Genomic DNA, 9,270 nt, shown 5'->3' on the forward strand with positions numbered 1-9,270 from the left:
ATATAGGTTTCTAGTTATAGAACCTAATGATTTTCTACAAATTAATACAATAATTGAATCTAGAGATGCCTTCTTCTATGAGAATAGGTTCACTTCAATTCCAAAAGAAGTTCAGCCTAGTAATACTGTGGAACTTTCTTTAGAACCACAAACAAAAGATGGTGAACCTAGTGAAATAAGAAGAAGTAAAAGAGATATAGGTGAAAAGAGTTTTGGTCCTGACTTTGTTACTTACCTAGTAGAAGGGACAAGAGAAAAACTCAAATCTTCTATAATGTTAGATTTAAATGTAGAAAGTGACCCTCAAACCTATACGGAAGCCATAAAGTCACAGGATGTCGCTTTTTGGAAAGAAGCAATTAATGACGAAATGGATTCTATTATGGGTAATAAGACTTGGTATTTAGTTGATCTACCACCTGGATCTAAACCTATTGGGTGTAAGTGGATCTTCAAAAAGAAGATCAAAGTAGATGGAACTATAGAAAAGTTTAAAGCTAGGTTAGTTGCCAAAGGGTTTACTCAAAAACCCGGAATTGATTATTTTGATACATATGCACCCGTTGCTAGGATTTCTACCATTAGAGTCTTGATTGCTCTTGCTTCCATATACAAACTTCACATTCACCAAATGGATGTTAAAACAGCATTCTTAAATGGTGAACTTGATGAAGAAGTGTATATGGAACAACCTGAAGGTTTCATTTTACCTGGTCAAGAGCATAAAGTCTGTAAATTAGTCAAATCTTTATATGGCCTAAAGCAAGCTCCTAAGCAATGGCATGAAAGATTTGATAAGGTGTTAGTCTCTAATGGTTATAGAATTCATGAGTCAGATAAATGTGTATATAGTAACTTTAAAGGTGGTAGTGGTGTTATTATATGTTTATATGTTGATGATATGTTAATATTTAGTACAGATTTTGAATGTATTCAAAGTACTAAATTATTTTTATCTCAAAACTTTGATATGAAAGATATGGGTGAAGCAGATGTGATCTTGGGTATAAGAATCATAAGACATAACAGTAGTTTGATTCTAACCCAGTCACATTATATTAAAAAAGTTCTTAAAAAGTTTAATCATTTTGATTGTTCACCTGCTTCAACTCCTTTTGATCCTAGTGGGAAGTTATATCTTAATTCTGGAAGGACTATTTCTCAACTAGGGTATACTAGTGTGATTGGTAGCCTTATGTATGCTATGACCTGTACTAGGCCAGACATAGCATTTGCTGTGGGTAAGCTTAGTAGGTTTACCAGTAATCCAAATTTCTCTCATTGGAATGCAGTCTATAGAGTATTAAAATATTTAAAGAAAACTATAGACTATGGTTTATGTTATGGTGGGTATCCAACTGTAATAGAAGGATACACTGACGCTAATTGGATAACTGAGCGTATAGATCATACATCAACCAGTGGGTGGATTTTCACCCTTGGTGGGGGAGCAGTCTCCTGGGCCTCTAAGAAACAAACATGCATTTCAACATCCACTATGGAAGCAGAGTTTATAGCTCTGGCAGCATGTTGTAAAGAGGCGGAATGGCTTCGGAATTTGTTATTGGAAATTCCGTTATTGCCTAATCCTATGCCATCGATTTATGTCCACTGTGATAGTCAGGCCACACTATCAAGGGCATATAATCATGTTTATAATGGTAAGTCCAGGCATATAGGACTTAGACACAGTACTGTGAGAGAGTTACTTACTAATGGAGTAGTAACTATTGATTTTGTGAGATCAAGCCAAAATTTGGCTGATCCATTTACTAAAGCTCTTGCGAGAGATATGGTGTGTAAAACACCATTAGGGATGGGGTTAAAGCCATTACCAAATAGTCACCAATGATGGAACCTCGACTCAACACTTGAATAAATATCAAGTCTTGAGTTCAATGAGTCAAAGTACATCATATGGAGTGATTGCAAGCACTATAATATATATTATATTTCCATCCCAAGGTAAAGTGCTTGGTACCTGTAATGTATAAAAGGGAAAGGCTGAGCATTTGAGCTCTTAATAGACTTATAACAAAGTGTTGGAGTGTTATAGTTACAGGGGCACTCTTGATAAGTCTACCTATGTGAGTGTGGGAGTGGTGCCGCTTCCTATGAGACCTGGCTAGTTTCTAGAGCACTCATGAAACCAAGATATAGACACAAGGCCAATTCATGTGTCGGTTTTTTAGAAATTGCCTAAAGAGATAAATTCTTATGTGTGAGATGTGTCCGGTTAACCAAATAGAATCGCTAGTTCAAAGACATGTCTACTATGCAATTCTGGTTAACTTTGATGTGTTTTCACTAAGTAAAGGTTCAAATCGAAAGATACCTTTATTTATGCATAAAAATTTCAAGCCTGATGAGAAAATCTTTTTTGATTTTGAAAATGGTGGGGGATTGTTAAAGATTTTTCAAAATCAAGTGTTTTTGGTCAAAACAATTTTTGGAAAATATTTTCTTTAAGTGTGTTTTGGAAAAAGAAAAACTTTTCTTTGGAAATAGTTGCTTTTTGCAAGAGAAAGAGAATAGTGTAATGTAGTTAAAAGATAGTCCCAAATCGGATGAGAGAAAAGAAAGAGAAGGGCTTATAAAGCACTACACTTTTCTATTACTTGTTTGATTGCACATTGGGTTGAACCCATGGTTGGACCCGCGGGACGGTGCAACGCACCGTTCGCGCACGCGCACGCGCACACACACGCGCGGCGTGGGCAATGGGCTATAGGGCGCATAGTGGCGCTTTATTGGCGCTTTTTTAGGCGCACTTTGCACTTCGCACGCCGCATCGTAGCGAGGAGCGATTGGAGCGTTGAATCCCGTATGGGCGTGATCTAACGGCCAGAATTCAAACCGATCTGGAAAGACTCTATACAGGGGTGCTTTTCACACTGAAAAGACACCAGAGGCTCTATAAAAGTTGCAGAACCCAACCATTTCGAAGGACAATCGAATTTACCCATTTCTGGATAAATTCTTAAGACTTCTAGTGCATTATACTCTCTTTCTTGCTCCCACCAAAATTCGTTTTACTAAACTATTTTCTTATTGTTTATCTAATTACTGTTATACTGCAGTAACAGAAATTAGACTGATTCTCTCAGGCTTGTAAGATTCTAAGGGCATTTCGGATTTGACTCCGCTTGTGCATAGCGTCGTCAAATTAGTAGGACATTCCTACTAGCTTCATTGTATCTTGGAGGCAGTTCGCGGATCCCCTTTGCACACTTCTAGTGGGGGCGAAATCTGTCTTAAGGAAAGCGATTTCGCGCCTTGAAGCAAACTGGTTACTGCTTTTTCTTTCCAACAGATACAGAATTATTTCTCTAACACATATATACCTAAAGGACAATTTCAACTGATTAGTGACAATTGTAACAATAACGTAGTCAAGTGATAAAATAGAATTTGCCAATAGATTAGTCTTGACAATATACCTGTGGTCCCTTTTGGTTTTTTTGGGTAGGTAAGTTGGGATCTAACCTGCGTCCTGTGGTACCTTGATTCTTCCGGAACATAACTATTTTGGTCGTCAGTAAATTTATCAAGCGATGGAAGCTGAATTTGGGTACTTGTCAAGGGATTTAATAGATGAACATTAGAGTTGTCATCCACCGTAACCACCCATCCCTTGGAAGACCCACAACACCGTTTTCCATGAAATGCTGGTAATTGAATGGCGTAAAACTTATTTTTAGAGATACTATAGAAGTTACGAGTTTCCGTACACTCTTTATCAAGGAGCATCATAATTGGAAGTTGGTCATGCAAGTCCAACAAGTGACAATTTTCCATGGTGAATTGATTCCAGGATAAGCACAAAGCACCAAACCGGATATGATCGATGATGGGTAGATGATCCAAGGCCATTGCTAAGAGGTCATTAGGAAGTTCAGACCACTTACCCATGTCACTGTTCATTTGTATCAAATGCAAGGGTGAATTGGAGCCTCTTTAGATACTCCCTACAAATCACTTCCTTATAATCTAAATCTAAGTAATATAATTATTATAAACAATATAACTGCATGATAAACAATCGGAGCAAATAAGTGATTTTGTAACTGTAGTATATGGCAATATGCAAAGAGATTTAAAGCCTCTTTAGCTTTGATTTGGTCGACACTTTGAATTTATTGCCGACACATTGTCGAACCCGTATCGACACTCCTTTAGACACTTTTACATGTACGGCTAGAAGTGTCAGTAACTTTATATAAAAGTGTATGATTATGACACTATTTCTGGATTTTTAGGGGCTTCCATGTCAGATACCTCATATCCGTATCGAAACTTGGCACACAAATCCATGTCTACAAATCATGATTATATGTACTTTCTATTTTAGCCATATCCCCATTTCTAACCTTTTGAAGTTTGCTGTGTTGGACACTCCGTGTCCGTGTCCACAAATCATAGCTCTTTAGATATACTGCCTAAATATATAATATATATGTAAAACGGAATCCTCGATGACGTGGGTGCGCCACGTGGCACCCCTCCTCAAAAAACGTAAAACTCTCTCTATAATATATTTGGATTGTAGAAAAAATCTCACCAAACCATCCAACAATAGGTGGGCTTGTTCATTATAAGCTCAGTATAGATGTAGATGTGTAGTCGATTACATAAGTATGAGAAGAATCACAAAAGTAAAAAGATTTAATGAAAGAAGCATCCTGATTGAGGAAATGGGGCTGTTTCTCCCCAATCTGACTATAGCTCCTCAACCTAATAGGAAATATTTATGGAAGAGGCACACCAAAAATACAAACAAAAGTTTCCCACTTCCATGGGGAATCCCTCTGCAAGGATTCGATTCAGGAAGAAGATATTAGTACTTCAAACAAATACAAAAAACAGGTGAAATTAATAACTGCAAAATTAATATTAAGAATAAAAAGGAAACTAAATAGTTCTGAGCTATGATTTGGCCGACACTTTGAATTTATTGCAGACACACGTGTCGTGTCGTGTCGTGTCCGACATGACACCCATGTCCACACATGTCGACACTCCCTTAGACACTTTAAGTGTACTCCTAGAAGTGTCAGTAACTTTACATGTATGTACGTGCATGATGTGCCAATATTTCTAGATTTTGAGGGATTTCCATGTCAGATACCTCATATGTCGAAACTCAGCACACGAATTTGTGTCCATAAATCATGATCATATGTACTTTTCTATTTTAGCCGTGTCCCCATTCTAAATTTTGGGAGTTTGCCGCGGCTTACACTTTGTGTCCGTTTCGACACGCAACACTCATGTCCGTGTCCACAAATCATAGGTTTTGAGTTGGCGCAGAAACAGATGTAGACAGGATTTTGGTGAAAGGTTTTGCTTTGGAAAGGAGAGGCTGACTTGACTTCCAGTAGAGCTTAAAGGGGACACTGTCCACATCATCATTGGTTCGTCCACATCACCCAAGTGGCTTATAGCTATATTTTAATAGATAGATATATACTAGTGGGACTACCCATCCAATGCATGGGCCAAAAAATCCAAGCTTCCAGTGCATTGAAACCAGTGATAAAAATGATTCAAATTCAAATCAACCAATCATACACTAAAAAAAATTATACATTTGGGTTCTAAATTATGAAACATAGCAAAGAGGATTTCAACTGACCAATATCTCAACAGCCAAGGCTCAAGGAAATTAAGGGCTATAAATAGTTGAATAAGGTAAATCCATAAGAAATTAAAACCAGCAAAACGGAGCATAACCTCCCATATCTCTCTCAAATAAGACCAAAAATTATTGTACAAAAAGAGAGAGAGAGAGAGATTCATCAGTAAATTTGAAAAAACGTTAGAGATTTTACCTTTCGAAGAATAAACACTAAAAAGCTTGGAGGAAATGAAGGGGTTGCGTGAGAGAAATCGAATAGGTAGTTTATGGCAAAATAAGTCCTCTACTTTACTCTATTTGCAAAATCAGTCTCCCTAGTTTGACAATTTACAAAAAGACTAAAAATACAGAAACGAAAAACTCTACTATCCGGTTTTTTAGAAGCAACTCATCACTGATTCTGAGATTTCGTTTACTGATTTTTAGGGATTTCGGTGAACTTTGGGGTCCACATGTGACACATGTATGGCCAACCAGAAAAAAAAGTGTGGCCACACGTGCGGCGAGGAGAGAGAGAGAGAGCTTTTATGTTGTGTGCATGTGAACACTACAATCGAATTGCAAAAAAGACACAGGGCCAAAAAAAATCAAGTAGGGCTGGCAACGGGGCGAGTCCGGGCCGGATGTTGGGTCCCCTACCCCTTCCCCCCTGCGGGAATTTCCCCCCTCCCCTTCCCCTCCCCACTGCGGAGATGGTGGGGAATCCCCATCTCCTCCCCTTCGCTGCCCCGCATCCTTCACTAGGGACTAGCAGATTCCTAATTCCCAATCCCACTTGCCAAAAAGTATTGTACGTGCCACACCATAGTAAGATCCAAACCGTCCATTTGATGGGCACACCATACTACCATAGGCATAGGATAATCCAAACCTTCCACTTGATGGGCACACTGTAGGATGATCCAAACTATCCATTTGAAAAAAAATGTAAATAGGTTGTGGCCCAAAAATCATTTCCATAGGATAATCCCAACCCTCTGATCTATAGAAGAATTGCATATTATGGTACCTTCTATAGATCGGAGGGTTGCAATCATCCTATGGAAATTATTTTTGGGCCACAATCTACTTACATTGTGGCTCATCAAATGGGCGGTTTGGATGATCTATGGTGTGGCCTGTAAAGTACTTTTAAATTGTGGCCTATCAAATGGACGGTTTGGATCATCCTATGGCGTAGCCCATACATTACTTTTTGAAAAATAATGGACTATACGAGTGTACACCATATAAAATCCCATCACTCATCAGAGAGATGTTGCATTTATTTGAGGGAGGGAGATTTTCAAAAGATTTAATGTTGTCTTTTAGTGATAGTTCGATGGAGAGATTTTAGGGATTTCTAAGGGTAACATACTAATATAATGAGGGCCAATGCCTAATGGGTTATGGGTAAAAGAAAATATAAAAAGCTATTTCAGGGACAAAACTGTACTAATGGTAATTATGAAAATTTTGGGGGAATCTTGTAGAAATGTTTCGATCCAAGGAGTTTCTAGTAGTTTTCCTAAAAAAAAAACTTAAAAAATACAAAAAATGGCATTAATGAGGGCGGGGCGGGGCCAACTCCATCCTCTTCCCCTCGCCGTCCCCGCACTGGGAAATTTTTTAAATCCCCTTCCCCGCTCAAATCAGGGAATCCCCTCCCCAAGTGGGGTGGGACGGATCCCTGCTTTCCTGTGTGAAATGCCAGCCCTAAAAACAAGTTGCCCCTCTAATGTTACTACACTATCCAACCAGTTGATAAAAGGTTGAATTCTAACGGATTTCGGAAAAAGATTTTCAAAAATTCCTAAGGTCACGTCTCAAATTTTCAAAATTTTCAGATTTTGTGTTGTATTTTTTAAAAATAGAGCACGATCCACCTTGTTCAAAGATCTAAACGATTCAATTAGAGTGTTAGGATCATCCAATACTCACCTACGAACCAATGCAATATACACTTATACACTAGGCTCACATCACATACTAGCATATATCATATAACTCATTTTTTTTTTTTTCAGAAAATTCATTGGGCCCACCTCACCTACGTGCAAATAACGTATAACATGTATTTTTTTTTTTTAGAAAATTCACATAGGCCACTTTGCTTGAAGATCTAAATTGTTCATTTGTTGAGCTTCAATGTTAATAGGTTGTGCCTCAAAAATCATCACGATGATCCTAACCCTCCGATCTAATACGATGACGCCGTATATGAATCTCTATGGATCAATGAGTTACAGAATTAGGATCGTACTAGGGAGATGAATTTTGGGGCAAGGCCCATTCATCTTTTGTCGCAATGAATGAACAGTTTGGATCTTCGAACAAGGTGAGCCAAGTGATTTTTGTTTTATTTTTTTAAATATATGCCTTTTATGGTGTCCACTTTCTAAACCATTCAATCGTAAGTCCCATCAACGGTTCACGTTGGAGAGAGAGAGAGAGAGAGAGTACTGACTACGGTTTTTAAGAAGTGTTGTGGGGCCCACATGGTTTAATCATCCAGACCATTCATCTGTTATGTCCTTACTTAAATAGGTTCTGCTCAGGAAATCATTTTGATAGGATGATATGATATGCGTTTTGTATTTTGCATATTATGTTGAATAAAATTGCTATCTCTCTCTCCATTTTTCTTTGTCCTTGTGATTGTGGGTTTTGCTTCTTGCTGTGGCCCATCAAATGGACGGTCTGGATCGTCCTATGGTGTGGGCCATACAGTCCATTTTGATGGATTGTACGGGCTTATACCATATAAAAACTAATGCTGAGATACGCACAAGAAGTTGCATGAAACCAAGGAATTAATTTCAAAGACATGAACATGAAAAAACTTGGAATACATGCTTTTCTTTTGTGTTAATTATTTTGAAGATCATTCTAGATTAAAAAAAATTATCTTTGCCTATTATTTCAAATAATGGACTCATTAAATAACTTTTCCCTTGTATTTTTTGAGTTTGAGAAAGTATTATAATTCCTTGCATCAATGTTTAAAAACTGTTTATTATTGCAGAAAACAGTGCCAGGAATGGATCAAGTAGGAGATAAGAAAGTGGAAACAGTTATAGTGATCGAGGAGGAAAATGCATTACTTGGTGAATTGCAGCAGGTATTTTTATTGTTTGCATGAATGTTTTAAAATGAGATTGAATACTTAGAAACTTCATTAACCCAATCTGATCCAATCAATACTCTGTTTGAGTCTTGTAAAATCTAAGCCTAAGCCACCTTGATCCTATGTTCCTACCCACCATTACCATTTCAAAAAATATAAGTGAAAAAGGCTTTTTATATAAGAAATTTCAGTGTAGACTAAAGTCACAAATATCTCTCATATTTTCAAAAATATCATTATATTTTGGATTTTTTTTTTTTTTTTTTGAGAATTTGAACAACCAACAAGATATCTTCGCATTTTACTTTTACCGCAAAAGTATTGGAATAAACTTACCATATTATTTTTTGTCTTAATTTTGTTATTAAATTTTATAATTTTTAAATTTTTATTTTTCTTGATATAGACCCAAAAATATCCCAAAAAATTCTGAGACAAATATTTGTGACTTGATTTGCTAGGCAATTTTGGCGAAAGCCATTTCGCGTCTTACATTTGCAGAAGAGAACAGCCACTTCAGATGAAC

This window comes from Tasmannia lanceolata, unplaced genomic scaffold (assembly GCF_043159265.1).
Source record: "Tasmannia lanceolata isolate RefF3 unplaced genomic scaffold, GAP_Taslan_0.1 ptg000029l, whole genome shotgun sequence".
In the NCBI taxonomy this organism is placed as follows: domain Eukaryota; kingdom Viridiplantae; phylum Streptophyta; class Magnoliopsida; order Canellales; family Winteraceae; genus Tasmannia; species Tasmannia lanceolata.